The 16010-nt window shown below is 45.7% G+C and overlaps 1 protein-coding gene across 2 annotated transcripts in view; it reads right to left on the bottom strand.

Moving 5' to 3' along the window:
* ZNF335 (zinc finger protein 335) overlaps positions 1 to 16010 on the bottom strand; it is a 169244-nt gene that overhangs the window by 8288 nt on the left and 144946 nt on the right. The window lies entirely within an intron of this gene.

Below are 16010 nucleotides of genomic sequence, written 5' to 3'. Positions count from 1 at the left end.
ATGGTGTTCTCTTGTAGATGGAGTTATTTGCTAATTGATGAATGGCTGTTGCTGCCATCTGATATCAGCCCCCACAGTACTGTATTGTATGCTAATGACATGTTGACCTAGCTTGTTGAAACAATGAGCCCCTGAGATCTTCCCCCTCCTGACCTGTGAATGAGTAGGGAGACTTGTAAATATCAGGGAGGTGAGACTCAGATCAGTCCTGTGTGGAAGGATGATGTGAAGACAGCACCTCAGAGAGAAAGAAGAGTATATGGACTATGTGATCCTCTGTCTGCTGGATTGTTGGACTTTTATCCTGTTACTGAACTGCATTTGTGTTCTGGACTATTTTATCCTTTGCGTGGTGGATCGTATATGAACCTTTCGTATTTTTGCCTAAATAAAGGTCATGGAATTGTTTACTATACTCTAGCTCTGTTGATTGTGTGGTACCGGAGAAGGACCCCGTGACACATGCCGCTGTCAATCTCTGACAGCGGCATTTAATGTGATCGTGCCTGAAGCACGTCACTAATCCCGCCCATCGGCACAAGTGTCACATGACCGTGGGTTGCCGATGGGTTGGCATGACAGACCCGTGTTGCTGTCATTGCTGGATTGCTATGAGCTCTGCTCAGCGGTCGGCGCTCATAGCAAGTGAGAATTTCTGCTACACACAGGCCATCTGATCATCACCTGTGTGTAGCAGAGGCGATCGGATTATTGCAGCTTTTAATCTATCATGGAGACTATTGAAGCAAGTGAAAAATATATATTTTTTTTAAATATATAAAAATCAATACAAAAATTCAAATCACCCCCCTTTTTCCCCATTCAAAATAAAACAATAAATAAATAAACATATTTGGTATCGCCGCATTCAGAATCGCCCAATCTATCAAGATATTAAAAGAATTTAATCAGCATAGTGAAAAAAAAAGTAAAAACACCTGAATTCCGTCTTTCCGGTCACTGCAACATTGCACTAAAATGCAATGACGGATGCAATAATAATCAATTAATGCAATAATGATCTACACCAAAATGGTATAATTAAAAACGTCAGCTCGGCACCCAAAAAGAAGCCCTCACTCAGCCCCAGATCACGAAAAATGGAGACGCTACGGGTCTCAGAAAATGCTGCAATTTTTCATTTTATTTTTTTTTAGCAAACTTTGGATTTTTTCTCCACTTAAATAAAAAAGCCCCTTAGGCTAGGTTCCCATTGCGTTAATGGGAACGCGCTAACGGATAGCGTTGCACGGCGAAATTAACGCCGTGCAACGCGTCCGTTAGCGCGCCCATTCACGGCAATGGGAACGCGCAGCACTAGCGCGTGCCATGTTCGGCACACTCTAGCGACGCGCCGGTGTTTTGTGGCGCGCCGCGGACGCTGCTTGCAGCGTCCGAGGCGCGCCCGCGGTCCGTTCCCCGCTCTCGCAGATCGGGGACCTGCGAGAGCGGGGACGTTACCGCGACCCCGGTAAAAACATTGCGTTAGCGCAATCTGCTAGCGCTAAACGGATTGCACTAACGCAATGTGACCCTAGCCTACATGTTTGGTATCTATGAACTCGTAATTACCTGGAGAATCATAAAGACAGGTCAGTTTTAGCATTTGGTGAACATAGTAAAAAAAAAACAACAACCAAAAAACAGTAGTGTAATTGCACTTTTTTTTGCAATTTCACTGCGTTTTTTTCCCCGTTTTCCAGTACATAATATGGTAAAACAAATGGTGTCGTTCAAAAGTACAACTCGTCCCGCAAAAAATTCAAGCCCTCACATGGCCATATTGACTGACAAATACAAAAGTTATGGCTCTGGGAAGGTGAGCATAAAAAGAAACGCAAAAACGAAAAAGGGCTGTGGCGTGAAGGGGTTAAATAATAGCCAAGCTTCATCTCTTCCACAGAAGGCATTATTATTATTATTTATTTTTTATAGCACCATTTATTCCATGGTGCTTTACATGTGAAAATAGGGATTTTTGTGTACTCACCGTAAAATCCTTTTCTCTGAGCCATTCATTGGGGGACACAGACCGTGGGTGTATGCTGCTGCCAATAGGAGGCTGACACTAAGTGATACAAAAAAAGTTAGCTCCTCCCCTGCAGTATATACCCTCCTGCTGGCTCTCAGCTAACCAGTTCGGTGCAAAAGCAGTAGGAGATCAATAACAATATATGAGCGTATAGCATGTCATATTCTAAAAAACAAGCATAAGCTAATAACAGGGTGGGAGCTGTGTCCCCCAATGAATGGCTCGGAGAAAAGGATTTTACGGTGAGTACACAAAAATCCCTATTTCTCCTTCGCCTCATTGGGGGACACAGACCGTGGGACGTCCCAAAGCAGTCCCTGGGTGGGGACAACAATAGATCAGGCCCTGTGTAACCGCTACTTACAAGTGCGCCACCGCGGCCTGCAGAGTCCGCCTGCCCAGACTCACATCTGTGGAAGTGTGGGAATTATAGTGCTTCAAGAATGCATGCGGACTGGACGAATCCGCAAGCTTGCAGGCGTGCCTTGCTGACGCCTGGTGCCTAGAACCCTTGATAGACAGGGAGATAGGCTGACATCTAGCACGGAAGGACTCCTGGATGGTGAAAAGAATTCACCATGTTATCATGGTCGATGAAACGGCTAAACCCTTCCTGAAAATGTCAGGAAGCCTTCCTCTACCGTCAGGAAGCCCAAATAAAATGTCCAACCTTCAGAAGGACGCTGTCCTCAAGACGTACCTACTCAGATCACTCACTTCGTCCAGAATATGGGGGATCTTATTCCATTTTGTGGACTGGAGCCAAAAGAGATGAGGGAAGAATTATGCCCTCATAACAGTGGTAATACAGTACCACCTTGGTAACAAGGGATGGAGATGGCCTGAGGACAACCTTGCCTCGAAGGTAATAAGGGAAAAAAGTCTGAAAGAGCAGAGAAGCTAGCTCCGAAGACTCGTCAGAGTGAGAATATCGCAGAGGAGAACGGCACGACTTTCCCTGATAGTAAAGTCTGCCCGGATGAAAAAAGGAGCCTACTGTAAGGCTCCTAGGAATAATAAGGTCCCAATTATCTAACGGTATGCGATAGGGAAGAACTACGTGTGAAAACTCCCTGTGAGAAAGTCCCTACTTGCAGTTGTGCTGCGATAAGGCGAGAAGATACTAGCTCCGCAAACAAAAAACGGACGTGGTCAGTGCGGATCTCTGAGGATCACTGGGGCCCCTTTCTGCTTCCGAAAGGCTTTCGGAAGCAGTGGAAGGGGAGTTATGGAAACTGGTACCACGGCAGAACCAGAGCATGGAGAGCGATGGCTCTTGGATCTCGAGGCCGAACCACGAACTCGAGTACATTGGCCTTCAGTCTGGATGTCATCCCACCTACAACTGGAGAGCTCCAGTAAAGACAGATCTGATGGAAGACTTCGGGGATATATACTGCCGAGATCACCGAATAATAGACTTCGGCCCATCAGAGAAAGTGAGGTACCTCGGTCATGGCGCCTGATCGTGGGTACCTGCTAGATGACTGACGTAAGGCACCGCCGTGGCATTATCCAATTGAATTCGGATAGGGTGACCCGCCAGAAGGCAGGGGACCTGATGTAAGACTACCGTTCGGATCTCCAGAACAATGATGGGGAGAAGAAGACTGGCATTGGTAGTTACTAATAACCATTGAACCGGGAGAAAGGCCCTGGATAAAGAAGGAGCTCAGAGACTATTGTCTGAAAGTCTATTTGACTTGCTGAAAACGAGCGGAGCGAAGGAAACCGCTTCAATTGTCGTCACCATTTTTCCTCAGAACTCTCTTAGCAAATCGAATGAAATGAGGGGTGAGTAATCAAGTCCTCAGAACTCTCCTTGCGCGAGCTCCCTGTTGAAGGGCCATGACCTTGTCTCGAGGAAGAATTACCATCCTTCTAGAAGTGTGCAGGATCATCCTCAAAATGGATATCTGCTGGGCTGGAAATGAGGAGAACTTGTCTAAGTGTAGCTGCCAGCCCAGGAGAGAAGGTATCGCAAGAGATATAGACGACTCAGCGTAGTCCTGGAAGGGCGGCTAGACAGACCAAACAGGGCAGGACGAGCACGCCTCTAGAGTGCAAGAGAAACATGACATCCGCCATGACCCGAGCGAACACTCTGGGTGCAGAAGCAAGGTCAAAGGACAAGGTTGTGACATGAAAATGCTGTTGACGAATGGAAAGGCGAAGGAATTTTTGCAGAGGGCAAGCAACCCGAATGTCGATGGATGCCGGAAACTGCACCTTTTTCTGTTGAAGTAATGGCTGAGTGGAGGAACTCCATCCAAAGAAGGAGGACCATGTCAAAGGTTGTTAGAAGTTTGAGGTCCAGGGTCGATCTTACTTTTCGTTCCCCTGTTTGGAACCAAGATCCCTTAGATCTAGACTGTGCTGAACAATCCTTATACAATCCTTTGTCAGTCTCCCGCTCAAAGGATTTGATTGGCCAGTTGTTGCTGGTGTGAATCAAGGTAGTTAAGGTCTCCAGCCAGGAGACCATTGCTCTAGCAATCCATGCGGCCGCTAGGGAGGATAGAGCGCTGGACTCGAAGCCGCAAGACGGAACGAACCAGATTTGCTATCTGACAGTCCGTGGTATTTTTAATTGATGACCCATCAGGTAGGGATACTGGTAGGAATACCACAGGAGATTCTACCCGGTTAATCTGCCCCATGGCAGAATGTGCGGCTGCATCCAGCAGGTCATAGTCTCTTGCCATCTCCTCTTTTCACGGTGCAGAGATAAAAATTAGGCACCCTCGATCCATCAACCTCTTAACAGGGAAGTGGAGAGGAATTGTCCGCCCTCTTGCATCATCCACTAAATAGTGGTGATGCAGAGGGGGGAGCTCGTACGCCAAAAAGGGTGCCTCTATATGTCCACAGAGTACAGGTCTCCAGGTGGACAGGACAGGTTGTCTGGCGTTAGGCCTGGATGCAGAAGAGGAAAATGGAGACGACACTCCGTGTGCTCGTCTGTTGATGGTGTGGGGAGATCGGTGCCCTTTAAAGGACCCGTCGCCCTTAAAAAACAGGCCAGGCATGGCATCCCACGTAGAGGCTTCTGTTCAGTGAATCGCTTATCCGAATTGAATGGCAAATGCTCTCGAAGGAGATTAGTCTCTGAAGCTCTGGCAAGCTCAGGCAATATCCAATCCATATTCAGAGCCTTGTTGTCATCAAATCATTGGTGAGGGAGCAGGAAACGAAAAACGTCTGTTTTCTAGATGCCTGTATGTTTCTAGACGCCTGCACGTTTCTAGAATACTTGCGGCCCCTGCTAGCCGACGGCTCCCATGTAGGATAGGGACCATGTATATTGGTCCTGCGAGCACTCCAAACACAGAGGGTACACAGAGGGATTCAATCTCTTGGTCAGAGAACCATGGATTGGTCAGTGAAGAAGTCCACTGAGGGGAACTAGAGGATAAAGCTGGTGTCGGCAGCGGAGGGCTCCTCGGACTGATCAAGCGCCATTAAGACCAGGAAATATTGGTCATACGCCTTTAAGACCAGGGAATACTGGTCATGCCCCTTTAAGAACAGAGAATACTGGTCATGCGACTTTAAGACCAGGAAATACTGGCCATGTGCCTTTAAGATCGGGGAATACCGGCCATGCGCCTTTAAGACCGGGGAATACCGGTCATGCGCCTTTAAGACCAGAGCATACTGGTCATGCGCCTTTAAGACCAGAGCATACTGGTCATGCGCCTTTAAGACCAGAGCATACTGGTCATGCGCCTTAAAGACCAGAGAATACTGGTCATGCGCCTTAAAGACCAGAGAATACTGGTCATGCGCCTTTAAGACCAGGGAATACTGGTCATGCGCCTTTAAGACCAGGGAATACTGGTCATGCGCCTTTAAGACCAGGGAATACTGGTCATGCGCCTTTAAGACCAGAGAATACTGGTCGTGCACCTTTAAGACCAGGGAATACTGTTCGAGCTCCTTTAAGACCAGGGAATACTGGTCATGTGCCTTTAAGACCAGGGAATACTGTTCGAGCTCCTTTAAGACCAGGGAATACTGGTCATGTGCCTTTAAGACCAGGGAATACTGGTCATGCACCTTTAAGACCAGAGAATACTGGTCATGCACCTTTAAGACTGGGAATACTGGCCATATGCATTTAAGACCAGGCCAGGTACTTCCTTACCCGGGTACTGATGTAGAGTCGATGTGCCCCTTTAATGCAAAAATACTGTCACCCCAGTGTGAGCTGGCCGGGTGGACCAAGATGGCCACCGGGAGCTGCAGAGTTGATAAAATCTCGCAGAGAGTGAGAAGCGCCAATTTGGGGGGCGGAGCCACAGACACGATGTTGAATAGGCCCAAGCCGGGGCCTAAATTTCTGTAGCCGGCGGGCGACACCAGCGGGGCGTTCCAGGCAAGACTTCCAGGATGCGGCCTACAAATCGGCCGAAGCCGGGGACTAAATTTTTGCAGCCATCCAGAGCGTTACCACAGAGAGGTGGGCCACAGGGAAGTGGCTGAGGCTGCCTGTCAGCATGTGAATATCCCACTGAAGATGGATCCACTCACCATTGGTGCGCATCCCGGCATGGAGCCGCCGCGGATGTGGGTTTCAGCGCTGTTCTGTGCAGCGTGGACGGTGCAGGGATAAGCCTCAATCCACCATCCGTTTGTTAGGGAGGTGGAGAGGACCCGTCCGCCTCCTTGTGCCATCCGCTTTCACAGTGGTGGGACAGTGGGGGCTGCTCGGACGCCATAGAGAGGGGCCTCTGTACATCCACGGAGTTCAGTCCGGGTGGACAGGGCCAGTTGTCCGGCATTAGGCCTGGCTCCAGGAGAGGATACATGGAGGCGACACTCCATGTGGTCGCCTGCTGCTGGTGTGGGGAGATCGGGACCGTGAAGGAACCGTCGCCCCTGAAGTGAGCTCAGGCATGGCTTCCCACGTCGCAGGAAAGGGTACGGGGAGGTATACTCGCCGTGCTCGCCTGTTGATGGTTCGGGGGAGATCGGAACCTTGAAAGGAACCGTCGCCCCCTTCACTCCGTTAATTAAAAAATAAAAATTTACAGAAAACTAAACAATAAAATAAAAACGTTGGGGTCTGAAACAGACCCATGTGCCTCCTACAGACACTAAGCAAGAACTGGTTAGCTGAGAGCCAGCAGGAGGGTATATACTGCAGGGGAGGAGATCACTTTTTTTGTATCACTTAGTGTCAGCCTCCTATTGGCAGCAGCATACACCCACGGTCTGTGTCCCCCAATGAGGCGAAGGAGAAAAGGGCATACAAAGGCAAGTACAATAAACATGTGCAATACAAGGGACACACAAATACAAAAGGAGAGAGGACCCGGCCCGTGAGGACTCACAGTCTACTGGGTATGGGTGAGGATACACTAGGAGAGGGTAGAGCTGGTCGTGCAGTGGTTCAGTAGACTGAGGTTCACTGCAGGTTGTAGGCTTTCCAGAAGAGGTGAGTCTTCAAGTTCCTTTTGAAGGTTTCCGTGGTAGGCGAAAGTCTGATGTGTTGGGGTAGAGTTCCAACACAGCGCGGGAGAAGCACGAGAAAAGTCTTGTATGCGATTGTGGGAAGAAGAGAAAAGAGGGGAGTAGAGAAGGAGATCTTGAGAGGATTGAAGGATGAGTGTAGGTAAGTACCGGGAGACCATGTCAGAGATGTATGGCGGAGACAGGTTGTGGATGGCTTTGTATGTCATACTTAGGGTTTTGAACTGGTGCCTCTGGACAATAGAAAGCCAGTGAAGGGCTTGGCAGAGAGGAGAGGCTGGGGAATAATGGGGAGACAGGTGGATCAGCCGGGCAGCAGAGTTTAGGGTAGACTGGAGTGGTGCAAAGAGTGCTAGAGGGGAGGATAGAGAGTAGGAGGTTGCAATAGTGAAGGCGGGAGATGATGAGGGTGTGCACAAGCAGTTTTGCAGTTTCTTGGTCAAGGAATGTACGGATCCAGGAAATATTTTTGAGTTGGAGTCGGCAGGAGGAGGCAACAGCTTGGATATGTAGCTTGAAAGAGAGGGCAGAGTCGAGGATCACTCCAAGGCACCGAGCATGCAGGACTGGGGAAAGTGAGCAGCCATTGACGTTGATGGATAGGTCTGGTGGAGGGATAGAGTGAGACGGGGGGAAAGATGATGAATTCTATTTTGTCCATGTTCAGTTTTAGAAAGCAAGCAGAAAAGAAGATGAAATAGCGGACAGACATTGTGGGATTTTCGTCAGTAAGGAGGTGATGCGTCCAGATAGATAGATCTGCGTGTCATTGGCGTAGAGATCATACTGCAAACTGTGTGATTCTATGAGCTGTCCTAGGCCAAAAGTGTAGATAGAGAAGAGTAGGGGTCCTAAAACTGAGCCTTGGGGAACACCGACAGACAAGGGGCGAGGTGCGGAGGTGATGTGGGAGAGGGAGACACTGAATGTCCGGTCTGTTAGATATGATGAGATCCAGGATAGGGCCAAATCTGTGATGCCAAGAGATGAGAGAATCTGTAACAAGAGGGAATGGTCTACACTGTCAAAGGCAGAAGATAGGTCCAGGAGGAGGAGGACAGAGTAGTGTCACTTGTTCTTGGCTGCTAGTAGGTCAATGGTGACTTTAGATAGGGCGGTTTCAATTGAGTGATGCGGTCGGAAGCCAGATTGTAACCGGTCAAAGAGGGAGCAGGAGGAAAGGTGGGAGGACAGCTCAAGATGGACATGCTGTTCCAGTAGTTTGGAGGCATAAGGGAGAAGTGATATAGGGTGATAGCTAGACACAGAGGATGGGTCATGGGAGGGCTTTTTGAGGATGGGTGTGATTGAGGCATGTTTGAGGGATGAGCGGAAGACGCCATTTGTAAGTGAAAGGTTGAAGAGATGTGTTAGGGTTGGGATGAAGACTGTGGAGAGGTTAGGGATGAGGTGGGATGGGAGTGGGTCAAGCGTGCAATTGGGGAGATGTGATCTTGACAGAAGGGTGGAGAGTTGATCTTCTGTCATGCTGGACAAGCTGGTTTTGGAAGGATAGGGCTGAGCAGTTAAGAAGAGGGGCATTGGGGGCTGCGGGCGAAAGTTTTCTCTGATGTTATCGATCTTCTGCTTAAAGAAAGAGGCAAAGTCTTCAGCAGAAGTGAGAGAGGGAGGAGGTACTGGGGGACGGAGTAGAGAATTGAAGGTGTTGAAAAGCTGTTTAGGGTTATGAGACAGGGAGGATATGAGAGATGAGAAGTAAGTTTGTTTTGCGGCAGTGAGCGTGAACTTGAAGATGGCGAGGGACTGTTTGGATGCAAAAAAGTGCTTGGCAGAATGGGATCTCTTCTATCGCCGCTCAGCAGCCCTGGAAACCCATCTCAGTTCTTTGGTCAGGCTGGTCAGCCAGGGTTGCCTGTTGGTTGTATGAGCTTTGGAGTACGTGAGGAGGGCACCACATTGAGTGTTGCTGTTATTGTGGTGTTATAAAAAGTGGCAGCAGCATCTGTGTAATGTAAGGAAGTTATGTCTGTAAGAGGGAGAAGGAATTCAGAGAGTGAGTGTAAATAGAGATGTTTGAGATTTCTGCGAGGGTGAGTGAGTTTGTGTAGTAGGGGTTGCACACTAGGAGAGGAGAGGGAAGAGAATGTCAGTAGGTTTTGGATAATCAGGTGGAGGGGTGAGTGAGTGAGATTAGTAAGGGAACAGAGGCGGGTGAAGATAAGGTCCAGCATGTGGCTATCTGTGTGAGTGGCGCGGAGGACCATTGGGTGCGGCCAAAAGAGGCAGTCAGTGATAAAAGTTTAGAGGCAGCTGAGGTGGAAGTATCAATGGGGATGTTGAAGTCACCCACAATGATAGTAGGGATGTCAGCAGATAGGAGATGAAGTAGCCAGGTGGTGAAGTGGTCGAGGAAGGTGGGGATGGCTAGTTCTGGAGGGCAGTAGATGACAGCCAGCTGGAGGTTGGAGGGGGAGTAGATGCGGACGGAGTGCACCTCAAATGAGGGAAGAGTAGCGGAGGGTGGTAGTGGAATTGGGGTAAAGGAGCAGGTGTCGGACAGGATCAAGCCAACTCCTCCACCACGTTTGTTGCTGGGGCGAGGGGTGTGAGAGAAATTGAATCCACATTAAGAAAGTGCAGCTGGAGAGGCTGAGTCAGAGGGGATGAGCCAGGTTTCAGTAATGCCAAGGAAGGAGAGTTTGCTAGTGATAAAGAGGTCATGGATATACGACATGACAAATTCTCTTAATATCTCTTGATATTTTGATTGAATACATATTTACACGCTGCATGTTTCCAATGCCAGGAGAAAAGAAGCAGGCCCAAATCCTCACCAAGCCACCACCATGATTCTTTGCGGGCAGGGTGTTCTTTTCAGCATATACTTCATTCTTTCTTCTCTAGACATACCACTGATCCATAGGTCTGATAAGCTCCAGTTTATAGTTTCTTCCCTCCACAGAACAAAATCTCCAAACTTCTGAGGTTTACTAAAATGATTTTGAGATTATTGGAGCAGACGTTTCTTGTGCTTTAGGATCAGTCTAGTTTGTGACGTGAGGTTTTGTGCTTGGAGACCTTCGTGAATAGTATGTGCCTTACCGTGCAAACTGAAATCTCAGTAGTTGCTGACGATAATAGCGTCCTCTTTCTTCCATGTCCAGGTAGTGTATCTAGTGTTCTTCCCACTGTATCTCTAGGAACATTCAATCCCTTTGCTTATCTATTTGTACTCTCGCTCTTGTGCATGCAAGGCAATGTTTCCTTCTCAACTCTTTGAACCACACTTGTGACTTATTTCCATTTTTATATTTCTAGCATACAATCAAATGTCACAGTCAACAAACCGTTCGCTAGTCCAGGTAATTGATGAGTTTTATCTCAAGAACACCTGATGAAACAAATGAAGCCCCAAATTATTTCCATCAGGTATATTTGATGCAAATTTATGCACTTATGAGCGTTTCTATTCAATAGGTTGAATAATTTTGAGGCTGCAGTAGTCATTAAAAGTGACATTTTGTGATGAATTTGGAGAAACCACTTGTTATATTAGTTGTATTGAGCTATTTAAACGATTCTTGTATGATTGCTTTATAGCAAAAAAATTGTTTGCAAAACAAGTTTATTAGCAAAATGTACATTGGGCTGAATAATTTTGATTACAACTGTAATATGAGGCTTGTGGTCATGCTACGGAAAGAGACGTTGTAGAGCGAAACTCAAATTGGAAAAGCACAGTGATCTAGCATTAATGAATTGTTATATGCTTCTATCCATCCTTTGTTTTTGAGAATAATACATTTATTAGCCCATTATTATAAACCACTCTTGAGAAATAGAGGTCGTTTGCCTTCTATCCAGCATACATCACAATTTTTGGACAATTTAGAAATATATATTTTGTATTCACTTTATATATTTTTGTATTCACTTTATGTTTATACAGAAGATGGACATCTGCCATGTTGATTTGAGGATCCTACAATTTTCACACTGACCTATTCTAAACTCTAGCTTCCTGATGAATTCAACGTGTAAAATAGCATCAATAGATAAACTCTGACAAAGGTCACCCTGCCTGTGATGATAATGAGACTTCCGAAAAGTCTTCGGTGAAGAAAGGAAGTGTGAGTCTAAAACAGCCCCAAAGGCCAGTGTAAAAACCTGCAAAATTTGTATATTTTTTTAATATTGTGATATGAAAAATATATCTTGCCTGCACCAAAAGTAAAAATACCATAACAAATAATAAATTGAACACAAAAACCTGTTTTAAACAGGTTATTCGGGACTTCTAAACTTCCTTAGGATGGGTAAAAAATATCACGTCAGTGGGAATGAGGCATCTGGCACACCCGCCGATGCCGGATGGAAGTGTTCAGTTGTAAAGCTTCATAGCACAGCTCCGTCACCTGCTACGGCCAAGTACTGCACCTCCAATTCTATCTGAATATATAGGAGGAGGATGTGCCGTACCCAGCAGCGGCCACCATGCAGCCGATGCTTTGCAGCTTCACAACTGAGCTGTTCCGCCAGCTTTGAGAACACCTGTTTGTTGGGGGTGCCGAGTGACCCTCCTCACCTGTCAGATATTGATGACCTAAGGATGGGCCATCAATGTAAAAGTCCCAGGCAATTCCTTTAAAAAATAGGCCATTATCTTATGATACATTCCCTATAATAAATTGATAATCAGCAGAAAATAAAGATTGCAAAAATGATCTGACATGGACAGCAAAACCAACATGAAGATCAATACAATCCAAAATTAACACCCAAGAAAATGAATACATAAATAGGCACTGAAATATGGTCAATATCTATTAAGAATGAATGAATCCAAGGTCATGTGAACACGAGGAAGATTTCAAATGAACCGGATAAATGTACAGCCTGGAGACAAGTAATCAATGCATTTAATATAGCAAAATATTTAAAGGCTGATCCATTTAATTATCAAGTAGTTAATGATCCAGTGGAAGAAACAGCCACATCTCAAAAATCACATTAAAAAGGCTGCAACAAAACACACAGTCGATAAAAGTGACCTCAATGTAAAGCCTGAGCCAAAGTAAAAATACCATAACATCAAATAATAATGAGGCTTCCAATGGCGGGGCAAAACACATTACAATTGTAAAGTATAAGGAGAAATCAGAGGAAGCTCACTACAGAGTAGAAAAACAGGCCAGATGGGAAAAATGGGAAAGCAGTATGGGGGTGCAGACTAATCAGAGTAATAGGTGGGAGGTAAAAATCAAACCAAACAACAGGGAAGACGACTGCCCTAAAATCAAGTCGCTATTAATGACGGTATATTAAGTGTTAATAGAATACATAAGGTAGCAGCATGTGCAAATAACATGAAATACTGAGGGCTATTAACAAAGAAAGAGCAATCAAGCTTTAATTAGCTTTCATCCATCTAGGGTGCGCGTAGCAATAAAAGCCAAATGATGAGTGGTGGCCGTGGGATACGCCGGCACCGCTACATTTTCTTATATATGAGCCTCAGTTTCTTTCAAACACAAGGAAAACATGAATAGAAAGATAGAACGAACCACATAATAGAATATATTACTTAGGACCTACAACGCAGGGAGCTAAAACAAAATGCAGGCACTAGGAAAAAATTCTATCTACCAATTAAAGGGAGTTAACCCCTAAGTGACAGAGCCAATTTGGTACTTAATGACCAGGCCAATTTTTGCAATTCTGACCACTGTCACTTTATGAGGTTATAACTCTGGAACGCTTCAACGGATCCCGCTGATTCTGAGATTGTTTTTTGTGACATATTGTACTTCATGTTAGTGGTAACATTTCTTCGATATTACTTGCGATTATTTATGAAAAAAACGGAAATATGGCGAAAATTTTTAAAATTTTGCAATTTTCAAACTTTGAATTTTTATGCCCTTAAATCAGAGAGATATGTCACGAAAAATAGTTAATAAATAACATTTCCCACATGTCTACTTTACATCAGCACAATTTTGGAAACAAATTTTTTTTTTGTTAGGGAGTTATAAGGGTTAAAAGTTGACCAGCAATTTCTCATTTTTACAACACCATTTTTTTTTAGGGACCACATCACATTTGAAGTCATTTTGAGGGGTCTATATGATAGAAAATAACGAAGTGTGACACCATTCTAAAAACTACACCCCTCAAGGTTCTCAAAACCACATTCAAGAAGTTTATTAACCCTTTACGTGCTTCACAGGAACTGAAACAATGTGGAAGGAAAAAATGAACATTTAACTTTTTTTTGCAAACATCTTAATTCAGAACCATTTTTTTTATTTTCACAAGTGTAAAAACAGAAATGTTACCATAAATTTTGTTATGCAATTTCTCCTGAATACGCCAATACCCCATATGTGGGGGTAAACCATTTTTTGGGCGCACCGCAGAACTTTGAAGTGAAGGAGCGCCGTTTGACTTTTTCAATGCAGAATTGGCTGGAATTGAGATCGGACGCCATGTCACGTTTAGAGAGCCCCTGATGTGCCTAAACAGTGGAAACTCCCCACAAGTGACACCATTTTGGAAACTAGACCCCTTAAGGAACTTATCTAGATGTGTGGTAAGCACTTTGAACCCCCAAGTGCTTCACAGAAGTTTATAACGTAGAGCCGTGAAAATAAAAAAATCGCTTTTGTTTACACAAAAATGATCTTTTCGCCCACAAATTCTTATTTTCACAAGGGTAACAGGAGAAATTAGACCACAAAAGTTGTTGTGCAATTTCTCCTGAGTACGCTGATACCCAATATGTGGGGGTAAACCACTGTTAGGGCGCACCGCAGAGCTTGGAAGAGAAGGAGTGCCGTTTTACTTTTTCAATGTAGAATTGGCTGGAATTGAGATTGGACGCCATGTCGCGTTTGGAGAGCCCCTGATGTGCCTAAACAGTGGAAACCCCCCTCAAGTGACCCTATTTTGGAAACTAGACCCCTTAAGGAACTTATCTAGATGTGTGGTGAGAACCTTGAATGCCCAAGTGCTTCACAGAAGTTTATAATGCAGAGCCGTGAAAATAAAAAATATTTTTTTTTTCCACAAAAAAGATTTTTTAGTCCCCAAGTTTTTATTTTCACAAGGGTAACAAGAGAAATTGGACCCCAAAAGTTGTTGTCCAATTTGTCCTGAGTATGCTGGTACCCCATATGTGGGGGTAAACCACTGTTTGGGCGCACGGCAGAGCTCGGAAGGAAGGAGCGTCGTTTTGGAATGCAGGCTTTGATAGTATGGGTATTATTAGCGGGTATTATGTTGCGTTTGCAGAGCTCCTGATGTACCTAAACTGTAGTAACCCCCCACAAGTGACCCCATTTTGGAAACTAGACCCCCCAAGGAACTTATCTAGATGTGTGGTGAGAACTTTGAATGCCCAAGTGCTTCACAGAAGTTTAGAATGCAGAGTCGTGAAAATAAAAAATATTTTTTTTTTCACAAAAAAGATATTGTAGCCCCCAAGTTTTTATTTTCACAAGGGTAACAAGAGAAATTGGACCCCAGAAGTTGTTGTCCAATTTATCCCGAGTACGCTGATGCCCCATATGTGGGGGTAACCCACTGTTTGGGCGCACGGCAGAGCTCAGAAGGGAGGGAGCACCATTTGACTTTTTGAGCGCAAAATTGGCTGTCGTGTTTGGAGACCCCCTGATGTACCTAAACAGTGGAAACCCCCCCAATTCTAGCTCCAACCCTAACCCCAACACACCCCGAACCCTAATCCCAACCTGATCCATAATCCTAATCACTAACCCTAACCATAATCACAACCCTTACCCCAAAACAACCCTAATGTCAACCCTAACCATAACCCTAATCAAAACCCTAAATCCAACACACCCCTAATCCTAATCTCAACCCTAACCTCAAACCTAACCCCAATCCCAATACACCCCTAATCACAACCCTAACCTTAACCCTAATCCCAAACCTAACCCTAATCCCAAGCGTAACCCTAATGCCAACCCTAACCCTAATACCAACCCTAATCCAAACCCTAACCCTAATCCCAGCTCTAACCCTAACTTTAGCCCCAACCCTAGCCCTAACTTTAGCCCCAACCCTAACCCTAAGGCTACTTTCACACTTGCGTCGTTTGGCATACGTCGCAATCCGTCGTTTTGGACAAGAAACGGATCCTGCAAATGTGCCCGCAGGATGCGTTTTTTGCCCATAGACTTGTATTGCCGACGGATCGTGACGGATGGCCACACGTCGCGTCCGTCGTGCACTGGATCAGTTGTGTTTTGGCGGACCGTCGGCACAAAAAAAGTTCAATGAAACGTTTTTTTGTACGTCGCATCCGCCATTTCTGACCGCGCATGCGTGGCCGTAACTCCGCCCCCTCCTCCCCAGGACATAGATTGGGCAGCGGATGTGTTGAAAAACTACAGCTGCTGCCCACGTTGTGCACAATTTTCACAACGTGCGTCAGTATGTCGGGCCGACGCATTGCGACGGCCCCGTACCGACGTAAGTGTGAAAGAAGCCTAACCCTAAATTTAGCCCCAACCCTAAC

Source organism: Ranitomeya imitator, chromosome 2 (assembly GCF_032444005.1).
Source record: "Ranitomeya imitator isolate aRanImi1 chromosome 2, aRanImi1.pri, whole genome shotgun sequence".
Taxonomy (NCBI): domain Eukaryota; kingdom Metazoa; phylum Chordata; class Amphibia; order Anura; family Dendrobatidae; genus Ranitomeya; species Ranitomeya imitator.
Note: the sequence above shows the minus strand (reverse complement) of the source record. Positions and strands in the feature narration are given on the sequence as shown.